This window comes from Marmota monax, unplaced genomic scaffold (genome assembly GCF_021218885.2).
Source record: "Marmota monax isolate L192 unplaced genomic scaffold, Marmota_monax_Labrador192_F-V1.1 WCK01_AAM20220418_F8-fsc00037, whole genome shotgun sequence".
In the NCBI taxonomy this organism is placed as follows: domain Eukaryota; kingdom Metazoa; phylum Chordata; class Mammalia; order Rodentia; family Sciuridae; genus Marmota; species Marmota monax.
Genome location: NW_026693245.1, coordinates 9,575,954 through 9,588,578, shown reverse-complemented (window position 1 = coordinate 9,588,578; position 12,625 = coordinate 9,575,954). Strand labels below are relative to the sequence as shown.

The window sequence follows — 12,625 nt, the reverse complement described above, 5'->3', positions numbered from 1 at the left end:
TATTCATAAAAGTTCTTCAAAAGTAAGCAACGTTTTAAGAGACAACAAAGCACTCTTGAGAAAAACAAAATTATATGAGAGAAGAATCAACCCCTTCCCAAATATGAGCTGTTTTATTATCCCTGCTTTCCTGTGAGTCAGTTATTTATCTACTCTCTGGCTCCAAATCCACCTTCCTACCCCCTGCCTTTGATATGCCAAGCCTCCCCAGGGCATTCCCAGGCTCCCCATGAATACTGCCTACAGAAGTAGGAGCGAGAAGTAGAGCGTGATGGGAGGGTGGGAAGAGCACCCTCCTTCCAGTTCTCTCCATTTCCTGTGTCTCCCAGAGCAGCACTGCTCCAGCAGCACGTTGACTCCAGCTTTCACCAGCCCCGGATCCAGCCTCATCCCACCCCTCAGAGGTACCAGCAACAGCCAGGTGGCGCCACCTTCAGAGGGCTCAGCTCAGTGCACAGAGCTCCTCCAAGAGACCTTGTTCAGCTGACTCCATCTGTTGGCTTTTGCTTCGCCAGCCCTTGAGTCGCCAACAACTTCTTTTTGTTAAATTGATTTTTATTTTTTCCAAAGATAAGTTCACTTATCATAAAACTGGCCATTTTATTTTTTTAATATCTTTATTTTACTTGTTTTGTGTTTTTTTTTATGTGGTGCTGAGGATCGAACCCAGGGCCTTGCACATGCTAAGCGAGTGCTCTACCACTGAGCCACAACCCCAGCCCCAAACTGGCCATTTTAAAATAAACAATACAGTGGTTATGAGTGTATCAGTAATGCTGTGCAGCCATCGCCACGATCTAATCCCAATGCATTTCCATCACACCAACATGAAACTCCATACCTCCCAATTACCGCTGATTTCTTAAAAATCAGTAAGTGTTTTCTCAGGGGATTCTCTAAGACCATATAAGAATCCCATAATTTACATCAGTTTCTTGCACTATGTTTAGAATTTATTGATACATTTTTGCCTAAGATAATTACTATGGGTCTTGAATAATTTTCTAAATCCATAATCCCTTCAACATTAATTAGCTGGAATTCATCTACAGGAAAAAACCTTTTCTTCCCACTTATGTGTTAATTTACTTATTATAGCAGGATAAACTAATGGATATCTATTTTAATCAATGGTCTATAATCTGATATGATGATGAATTACCTGTTATTCAGGTACCAGCTGGCATCCCTTTGAGCTACTTTCTGTGCCCTTTGACAAGTCCCTATAATTTTTTGATTACTTGCTTACCTTCTGGAACCACAAGATGTTCAAAACTTGTCTTACATTTTTCCTGTTGCAGCTGAAGAATCAGCCTTTCTCCAAGAATTCCTGTTTCTCTTCAGCAGGGAATGGTATTTAAAAACAAAAATATGTGCATCATACCTGGTCCTTTGTTATTTCACTATTTCCTAGCTCTCTTGGGGACAGAGCTAGGAATTGTATGTATTTGTCTATATGTGCATGTGTATACGCATGTGCACATATAAAGACACAATGTATGCACACACATGTCAATATTTTATTTCTGTCTCTAATTCTACATATTAAAAACTCTAAGTTTACACCAAAACTAGTTCTAATCCCACATCAAGGGGTCACTCTAGGTTTCTCCTTTTCTATATTGTTTTATTTTCTTCTTGTACAGTGAGGAACCTGGCTCACATCACCTCATGACACTGAATTATGTCCCCAATCCTCCCATCCATTACTTCTAATTTGTCTCTAAAGCCCAAAGAGTTATACCTACACCTTTTTGGCCATCTTCCTTGTGTAGGCAGGACTCTGCCAGGCAGGCCAATTTTCTACTTCAAAATATCTAAAATATAGATTGTTACCTAAGAGCCTAAATACTTTTCCTTTGCAGAAAATGCTACCAACACAGTCCAGTAGGGTCTAAATGAGTGTCTTCCAGCAATTCTGAGGGACTGACTAGGGTGAAAGTTAGTCCATGACTACAAAAGAGTACTTTTTCTAAGAGCTAACTTGTGAGTTTAAATTCATAAGCAGTACAATTATATGACATGTTCAGCAGTTCCTCATCATCATCAAAGAGAAAGATGGCCACTGTTTTCTTCTGGGTTTTTGCTTTGTAGAAACCACGAAACTGATCTTTCTAAGGAGGCTCACATTTTCCCCAAGGCCTAAAATTAGGTTGTAAAAGAGGGCGTGTGGCTTCATGGACCACTTAGCATAGCAATTTAATAGTTAAAAATTATGTAGGAAATTTTTATTTAATTCCTTGCTTCTCTCTGATAGGAAAGACATCCTTATACAATTGTTGATGATAGTTTCTGGAAAGGTTCATACAGGCAAGTCCTTTGGCTGTCAGATATGGCTCCCTTCTCTCTTTCTGAGATGTACTCCGGCCTGAGCATGAATGGTGTTAGAGCATGGGATCATGACTACGCTGACAGGTGTTTAAAGCCAACTTTCTATGGAATGCTATAGTTTGGATCTGCAATGTCCCCCAGGCCCATGTGTTAAAGTCTTAGTCCCCAGATTAGTGGTATCAGGAGGAAGTAGAAACTTTAGAAGGTGGGATCCTGTCTTTGAGATCATACCCTGAAAGGGGATAGTAGGACCCTGGTCAGGTTCTTCTTCTTTCACATACTGGCTATAAAGTGACAGTTTACCTTATCACATGTTACCACCATGATGGGTTGCCTTACCACAGGCTCCAAATCAATGGGACTAACTAACCATGGACTAAAACCTCCAACACCAGGAGCCAAAATAAACTTGTCTCTTTTTAATTTGATTATCTCAGGTATTTTGTTACAGAAATGGAAAGCGAACTAATACAGGGGGAAAGCCCTGATTTGCAGTCTTTGCCCATTTTTGTGACAATAATACTCCCACCATGGCTCCTGCCAAACTACCAACATGACATAACTTAACTAGGTGGCAGGAAGAGATGTTTATAATTGACTTTCATGAGTCACCTCCAGCCTGGATGCCTGTGTAAACCAATAAACCAATTAGGCCCACCCATCCTCTTAAGCTCTATTTTCAAACTGCCATTGGCTTAAAAAAATAAATAAATAAAGTTCTGAACACTAGTAAATAAGAATCCTAGAAATCAGCTAGAGTCCTTGATTTTGGGTGTGCACGTGCTTTACTGGGGGAGATGAGTGTCCTGTATTCCTGATCCACACAGGGGTTCTTGCTGGAAACAAGTGGGATGAGAAGATAATAAGCAAAAGAAAACATGAAACAAGCACCCTGCTTTGAAGTCAAAACCGGTCTTTGTGGTAAAGCACATGAGATCAGCTATCTCCTTTGTTTTTACCATTTTGCTTGGCCTGTAGAGAAAGGGGGGGTGGGGAGCAGAGGAGAGGAGTTGAGTTCCAGGTGGTTTCCTGTTAGCAGGATTGTAGAATTGTAGGTTTGGGGCTAAATGTGCTGAGCAGTAGGCTTGGCCTGATTCTCCTGGACATGGAGCTCCTCTGCCCCCCACTGGCTGTGGCATGCACTGCATCTCTGCATGGCCAATCCCCTTCAGCATGCTGCCCTTTCCCTACAACCCTGACCATTTCCTCTTTTGATGTGATGTCAGAATGTTCTACCCAGTGCCATCCATTTTTCATTCATTTTCTTTAGTTTGTTTCACTCTTTCTTTCTCCTCTGGGATAGTGGATATTCCTACTGTCCTTATATAGTGTATGGAGTTCATTTTTAGTTTTTATTGGATCAGAAAATGAGCCCAGATGTTTGAGGTTGTTGCATGTGTGGCTGGTTTTCATTTCTCTTTTTTTTCTGAGCTGTTTTGTGACAAACAACACCAGGCCCTACTTCTTCATTTATACCTAATCCAGATAGTTACCTGAAGCACACCCTCTCTCTCATGGTTCCTTCTGTAGAGCAAAAGCATCAACTACAGCAATAAAATGGCATGGGCCAGTCCCTCAATCTCTCCACAGGTAACCAGGGTAGTTAATGCAACCTCAGCGGGCCACAGAGCACTGTCTATAATCCGGATTCTCTATTGAACATGCTTCAGCATCCAATTCCATCCATTTATTTTAGTAGTTCTCTCCCCACTCACTTTCTCAGTGCTGGGAATCAAACCCAGGACCTCATGCACTCTAGGCAAATGCTCTGCCCCTGAGCTACACCTGGACCCTTTTTGTTTTATTTTGAGACAGAGTCTCACTAAGTTACCCAGGATGACTTTGAACTTGGAAGCCTCCCACCTCAGCCTCCTGAGTAACTGGTATTACAAGTGTGTACCGCTATGCCAGTTTATTTTGGCATTTCTATGGCATCTGTCTCTGTGGTACCTGGGTGATCTGAATCATGAATTAATCTAGCCTAAAGCAAGCTGGGGGGAAGCAGCATTTGGGGTGAGGGGCACGCTTTCCAGTGGGTTACTCTAGCCTGTACAGCAATCACCACTAATTTCCAACCTTGCTCTGAAAACAAAAGTTGTATGTTTTAGAGACTCCCCCAAAGAGAAGTTTTTTTCAATTCCTTATATTAAATTAATTCAGATTTTGGATTGAGATCTGAGTCCAACTGTTAATTATTTTTATGGAGGAAGATGTGTTTCACCACTGCTGGCTTGATCTGCTCTCACCATTTTATATCATAGCCTTAGTGTGGCTTCCCTTTACGAGAATCCCTTCACAGGAATCCTCTTGCCTCTTTATGTATCACTTTCAAATACAGGGTCCGTCCCTGGGTCTCAAGAACTGCTTTCTGCTCTTGATTCTCATGGGCAGCAGGGGGACCCCAGGATACCACTCAGACAAAGTGAGGGGCTGGGCTACTTTGCTGGGATGAAGAATGTCCTGGCTCTCCAGAGAAGTGACATTTAAACCTCGGGTTCCAAGCCCACACACAAAAGGCTTGAGAAACAGATCTCTGTCTCCTGTGACCACAGGTACAATCATCTTTATTTGGGGCTGGGAAGAGCTATGCAACCCCTTCCACCTCTGGCAGGGAGAGAGAAAGCAGTGTAGTGCTTTTTGAGAATCAGGAAAACCAAAGGAGAAAAGCAGCAGAATTCTGGCCCTGGGCCATTCTATACCATTGCCATCACAAAATGCCACAGCTAGGTAGAGGGAGAAGAGATGTGTGGGAGACCAGGGCCAACTCAAGCTCTTTATATCCTCTTGGCTGGTAAAATGTACAAAGGTCCTATTCATCATCAATATGATTTTAAAACTTATCATGTTTTTCTTTTTGTTTATTCCTGATCCTTTAGATAATGTCCAAATTATAGAAAATAAGTGCTTTGTCATAATAAGATATATATTAGCATGATACAGATCACTTTGAATTTTGAATGTAGCACCCACCGTCTAGTAGTTAGAAAACTCTGTAGTTTCTCAGCACGTACCAATATCATCCTCAATCAGTGTCTAGGCAGCTTTGCTAAAGATTATCTCAAGGATCAGTTTTATCTCTTAATAATAGTTAATAATGATCAAGCAATAAAAGTATTTATGGTATACTTATCATGTTCAGGGAGTGTACAGGGCAAAAGAAAGAATCAAAGAAACATAAACTATGACCCCTGAGAACCAGGGATGTAGCTGAGTGGTATAGCCCTTACCTAACAAGCATGAGGCCCTGGGTTCAATCCCAGTTTTATATGTGTGTGTGTGTGTGTGTGTGTGTGTATTCAGTCCCTGAATATATTAAGTTGACTGTATATCTAGAAAGATGAAGCACAGTCCACAAAAATCAATAAAAAAGTATCAAGTAATCTATTTACTGTTGTAAGTCCTTTATATATATATATATATATATATATATATATATATATATTATTTCATTCAATCCCTAAAACAGCTTACGGGACTATTATTATTTTTTACCTTAGGGATAAGAAAACTTACAGTTTAAATAACTTACCAGGATCTGATTTCAGTCTGTCTGACACCAAAGACCATGCCCTTAAATATCCAGTGACCTGTACGGCCTCCTAAGAGCAAAGGAGGTCAAAGGCGGGCACTCAACATAGGCTGGCGGAGGCCATCATAGAAGATGAAGGATGTGGTTCAGAGTTGTTATGGTTCGGATATGAAGTGTAGCCCAAAGGCTCAATTGTTGAAAGCTTGGTTCCCTGTGCAATAATATTTAGACCAGGCTTTTGGGAAGTGATTGGCTCATGAGGGTTCTGACCTCATCAGTGGATTAATCTATTCACAGCAGAATGGGCTGCTGGGGGCAGAAGAGGGGGCTGGAAACTGTAAGCACCGGGGCACGTAGGCACCATAGGTACAGAGGAAGAAGGGCACTGGGAGCATGCTCTGGAATGGCATTTCTTATCCACAGTGCCCCCCGCATTCCAGCTGGCATTAACTTATCATCTTTTCTCAGCCACACCCTTTTACCATGGTGTTCTGCCTCATCTCAGGCCCAAAGAAATGGAGCCAGCCAACCATGGGCAGAAATCTCTGAAACTGTGAACTAAAATAAATCTTTCCTCCTCCAAGTTGTTTTGTCAAGTATCTGTCACAATGATGAAAAGCTGGCTAACACAGGGGTAAAGAGACGAAGGAGAAGACTTTCAGGGGAAAGAGAGCACACACAAGCTGAGAAGTAAAAATGCACAGGGCATCTAGGTTCCAAGAACAAACCCGCTGCTGCTGCTGCTGCTGCTGCTGCTGCTGACTCTGTGCACAGACATGGGTAGGTAGACAATGGTGGCCAGGTGAGAAAGCAGGTCAAAGCCAGATTATGGAAAGGCCTCCCTGAAAAACCTCTGTAAAGGTTGTTGTCCAATGAAGTAAAATGGGAGCCAGGACAGAGAATAAGCAGATTACTTTGCCACCCCAATGATTCTCCATGTAGGGTAACAAGTACATACTTGAGCTGTGGGCAGGAAATACAAACCAGAGATGAGATGTCATCTAAATTAGATGGCTAAATTCTAACACCCCAGAATTTTATATTATAAATCCTATTAAGAAGTGTAAAACCCTAACACATTTTACAACTTTGGCCCAATCACTTGAAAATTATTACTATTTCTAACAAATATTATACATAGTCCTTTTCATGTCTTTCATTCTCACAAGTGAGCTCAGGAATCGTCACATTAGAGAGGAAATAACTGAGGTTCAGAGAACAAATGACTGTGGGTGTTGGGGGTGCTGGATTGAACAAAGGATCACATGCCAAACACTTGCCCACCACTGAGCTACACTCCCAGTCCTCAAAAATGACTTACTAAAAACTTCCCAAGTAGAAAATGACCAAGTCATAAATCAAACTCAGATCATCGTCCTACAAGGTTTTCATTGCATTCTACAAAAACCAACTGAGCAGTCACAAACACCAAGCATTAGGTTCACAAAAATAGTAACTCATAGACACTACTTTATGTACTTTGTGGCATTTACATAGACAAATAGAGGCAATAACTATAGAGGTCAATAATACCTTTTCTAAATGACTCCATGTTTGAAATTGGGATGAATGTGTATAAAAGATCTACGAGCACTTTTCAAAACTAAAAAGTTTGTTTAGATGAAGTTATCCATCTGTCACTTCTTGGATGCGGGCAGCCGGACCAGCTACAGGTGCTGTAGATTGGAGAAAAAATGGTAAGTGATGATTTCTGCAGTTTGCCAATAATTCATTCTCCCCAGTTGCGTTTCTTTAAAAGTAGGAGGCAATGCTGCTGATACAAGCCTGCCACCTGCTGGAGACAAGTAGAACCAACCTCAGTTTCCTGAGAAGTGCGATGACCAGAGTGGACCTTAAGAGACTGTTCCCGCCTCCAGAGCTTAGAGTGTGTGCTGAAGCCCCTGCAGCTGCTTCTGCCACCCTCATTTTTAATGGGCAACGTCTGGTGAAATCGAATACTGAAGAATCTTTCAGAGAAAGAAGTTTCAAAGGATTTTCCTGCAGCAGAGCCAAACAAACCTAAGCATGAATCACAACTTGGCCACTTTAGCAGCTGTGTCACTTGGCATGTTACTCAACCTCTCTAAAACCCAGTCTCTTCTGTAAAATGAAATTTCTGGAAATTTAATATATGTTCAATGAATGAACAAGAAGAATGGATGCATACAATTTTGTTGTTAGGATTAGAAAAAACATATATGTAAAGCTCTTATTGTAGTATATGGCATAGAGTCAAAAATAAATTACTATAAGTAGTTTTATTTAAATAATCCAGTCTTTCTCCATATTGAGCATTCTCAAACTTGCTTAGCAAATATGTGTGTGGTACAGAACTATTTTAGGGGGAAAAACAAAATAAAACTTGTCCAAACCTCTTTTCTCAAATTTATACAAGATAGAACCAGTCAAAATTCCACTCATCCAAGATCAAAGATAAAAAGATAAATGCTAACCTATGGAATACTATCAATTGAGAAGAAAGGTTGTTCTACCCATGTGACTGTATTGTTGGGATTTGATATCCATTCACATATATGTATGAGGCTTTCAGTGATTTTAGTAACAATTTTTGAGGTATTTTCTTTTATCAGTATTCCAATAATGACAACTGCGGCAAGAGCTAACATCACATGTGCTAGATGCCTTCCACATATCATTGTGTTTAATCTTTTTAGCAACCATGTGGGATAGGCATTATTATTACCTCATGTTGCAGGTAAGAAACTAAGGCTCAGCAAACATAAGTGCATCAGACACCAGTGCTTGTACCTAATACCTCCTTCATTCCTCATTGGCCAAGCCTAGGTTTTATTCAGGTGCCTGCCATCCCTCCCCAAGTGGCTCTGTATGCCTACAGATTAAGGAGGCTCATCCCAGGAACCCCATTCTTCTTGCTGGAGATTGTCTTGGGCAAGAGCAAGTGACCTAGTTATGTTCAGTTATTCATTCAGGAAGTCTGCTGAGGGGCCTTTGGAGAAGGATTATTTACTAATAAAAAAGAGACACATGGCAACAAATTTTTCCTTATCTTCCATTTATACACTGCATCTGGATGTGACTCAGGGAATCAAAAGGCTAACAATGATACTTACGTATTAAAGACGGCAGAATAGAAAGACGGAAAGAACCTGGAGTCTTCTTGATGTTCTAAAACTCTTAAGTTAGCAACCCTAAGAAGTTCTACCTTAGATTTCACAATAAATGAGAGAACAGCGATTCTTCTTTTTAAAATATATTTTTAGTTATACATGGACACAATATCTTTATTTTATTTATCTTTACGTGGTGCTGAGGTTCGAACCCAGTGCCTCAGAGGCAAGCACTCTGCTACTGAGCCACAATCCCAGCCTGATTCTTCTTGTTTCAGTCTTTGAGGCCGGGTTTTTTTTTGTTGTTGTTGCTTGCATTCAAAGTCTTCTTAGCGAATTAAGAAATTTGGTGAAAATCACACATCCAGGAAAACGCAGATCCAGCTCTTAACCTCCTACCTCTCACCTCACCTCCACTCCCAGCCCAGGTCTCCTGGAAGCACAGCATGGGAAATCTGAGCAGCCTCAGGACCCTGAATGCTTCCAGAGGGTCACTGAAAAGAAGCAGAAGAGACAGAACACTGGGCAGATCACCCCTGGGCTGTCCCCTGTAGCCACTTGTACTCTCTACCAATGCTCTTAAAGAACTGAGAAACCCACCTCCTTAAGAATCTCCTACCCATCCCCAACTTTTCTCTTCACCTTATGGTCCTCACACAGACCACACGCACTTTCTTGCCATGTGTCTGAATGCTCAAGAGTTCATTGTTTTACATTAATTTTATCTCAAATTTCTAGGACAGTTACATATGCTTTTTCTTTAGACCAGTATTGAACACTATGGGTCAGCTCAACTCTAATCATCAAGTTATTTTTTTTTAGCAACTTTCAGTGAAAAATGTCAGAGCTACATGTGGTTTCATCTTTTTTCCCCCAGTTAACATTAATGCAAACTATGTTTTCAGAGGTTTGAAAGTAATTTATACATTGTCTGGGCTCCAACTTCCAGAAGAGTTCCTCCTGAATGAATAATGATTGGTCTGTTCTTGGTTTCCCCCTTTTATTCTGAGATTTCCCCAATCTTGGTTTAGTTGGTGCCACTTGAGAAAACCATTCAGAGCAAGTTTGGGTTTTTTTCCCCCAACAATAGTTCTATACTATATATACATTAGCTGAGCAGCCTACAGGGTGCTCAATGCAGATTCGATTATTTAAATAAATTATTTTGTACTCATAAAGTAGAATACTATGGAGTCCGAAAACAAAAGAGAAAGCTTTTTGTAAGTTGATAATGGTACTCTTTAAGAAATATTGAGAACAGAAAAAAATTCAAATGCAGAACAGTGATATAGTATTTGTATTGGTCAGGATAAGTCCATTTGTGCTGCAGTGACAAACTAACCACAAAATCTTGGTGGTCTAACATAGGACAAAAGTTTATTTCTAGTTCATGCTTAGTATCCAGTACAGGTTGGAAGAGGGACATACTGTCCCTAATAATTCAAAGCTGATGGAGGCTTCAACCACTTATGCCACTGCCATCTGGATATGTGACTTTCTGGGTTGTTGTGTCAAAAGAAAGTTGCAGACTCTCTTGGACTGGCAGTGGCAACAGGTATCCCACCTGCTCACAACCATTGCCCAGAATTTCTTATGTGAATATCCCTAAATATGGTATGCTGTTCTCTGAACCCATCAGAATAAGAGAACCAGAGAGCAATAGTTACCTCTGCCATTGGAATTTTCTATTTGAGTTGTTTATTTTGTTAAAGATGAAGAAATTTCTCCCCACCCATACACACACACACACGTGTGTGTGTATATATATGTGTGTATATATATACACATATAGATGTGGATAATATATCTCTAGAAGGATAGCCAAAAAGGGAAATTAAATAGCTAAAAAGGAGAGGAGTGAAAAGAAAATTTTCCAATGTTTACCCTCATGTCTTTTGAATTTTGAACAATTCATATATACAGCCATTCATTAGTATCCACAGGGGATTGGTTCCAGGACCCTACTTGGATACCCAGTCAACAGAAACTCAAATCCCTTACAGTTTTACATAAACTCCACACATCCTCCCAAATACTTCAAATCATCTCTAGATTATTTATGATGTCTCATGCAATGTAGATGCTATGTAAATAGTTGCTATACTGTATTGTCTAGGAACTGATGAAACACGTCTGTAGATGTTTAGTATTTTTTTAAATACCTTTGAGCTGAGATTGGTTGAATCCACAGATGCAGAATCCACAGATACACAGGACCAAGTGTGTTTCTATTGAGAAAAAGGCTCAATTAAAGAAGAAAAATCAAAAATAGGATTTTTTAAAAAATACAATTTTTCTTTTTGCTCTTTTAAAAGGAATAAATAGCATTTAAGTAGAAGTGTACTTACCAGCAAGGTCAAAGTTTGAAGGAAAAAAATTCAAAGTAAATAGATTTTCCAAGAGCTACTGATGTTAAACTACCAACTCTTCAAATCATTAACTTTAATGATGAATGAGAAGCCATAGTCACCTTTTATTTTTATGGGTATTAAATATCCTTGTTTTGAACAGAAAGGTTAGGGTGGGTGTCTCATGAAAATCAAAAGGAGATAAGTAGAACAGAAGAAAAGGACCAAGGGGTGGAAGGAGGGGAAGAAGGGGAGAAGTGCTGAGAAGTAATATTGGCCAAAATATATAATTATATTGTGTGTATGTATGAATATGTATCAACAAATCCCATCATTGTGTACAGCTGTAATGCACCAATAAAAAATGTGGAAAAAAAGAAATGGGAACCTCCCTAAAATAAATATCCTTGTTTTAAAAAAGAAAAGTAAAAAAAAAATTAATTTTCACCAGAAAATTCTCAACTAAGCATTCTCAAAGTATGGTTTGGGAAATCTGTTTCTTTTGAGACCTTTTTGAGGTCAAAAATATTTTCATAATATTGTTAAAGTATTATTTGCCTTTTTCACTGTATCATTCTGTTTTATGCTACTGTAACAAAATAACCAGAGTACTTTATAAAGAGACACATTGAGCTCTGGATTCCAAGTTCTGGTGGTCTGAGAACATAGGGCAAGGTTCCTCCTGCTGCACCACAATACAATAGAGAAGACCAAAAGGACCCAGCACATTGGGCGTCCTCACTTCATAACAAATTACTCTTACAAAATCTCACTCACTCCTTGAAACTAATATTATGTCCTTCTGAGGGTAGAGGCCCTATGATCTAACCACAATCCTCTGGCACGATGTCTTAAAGGATCCAACTCAACACTACTTACCATATTGGTACCAAGCTTCCAGCACATGAACCTTTGGGGAATGCAATCAAATCATATCCAAACCATAGGTTCCCTACACTCATTTTCTCAAGTATACATAACCATTTTCCAGAGGCTACATGATGTGTAATATCACAAGAGACTGGATGCAAAATTAGATATGAGAATCCAATTGTCTTCTAACAGAAGACATTTCTCTAACTGACAGAGATTTCCTAGTTAGCACAAAGATTTGAAAATATTTTATAGGAATAACAAACAGTGCCATTTGTTACTACTTTTAAAAGAAATAAGTTATTTTTTATAAATTTTTGGTACATATATGGTTTTGTCATTGTTTTAAATAAATTTTGGCAATTCTCAGTTTTTATTTCAATACAACGTATTAGTCAGTTTTGTCTTACTATAATGAAATAACCTGAGGCAGGTTAACTTTGTTGGAGGAAAAA

General features: G+C 39.6%; 1 long non-coding RNA gene across 2 annotated transcripts in view; it reads right to left on the bottom strand.

Moving 5' to 3' along the window:
• The window catches only part of LOC124100654 (uncharacterized), a 31,674-nt gene extending 19,278 nt beyond the window's left edge, over window positions 1–12,396 (bottom strand). Inside the window, exons 1-3 of one of the 2 annotated variants that reach the window (XR_006854373.2) lie at window positions 11,112–12,396; window positions 7,394–7,536; window positions 6,589–6,823 (exon numbers count right to left, since the gene is read on the bottom strand). This is a non-coding gene — a long non-coding RNA (uncharacterized LOC124100654). Of the gene's footprint in view, window positions 1–5,860; window positions 6,115–6,588; window positions 6,824–7,393; window positions 7,537–11,111 lie in introns of those variants that run through there. The other variant, XR_009227970.1, reaches the window with a different exon arrangement.
• Between the last annotated feature and the right edge of the window lie 229 nt (window positions 12,397–12,625).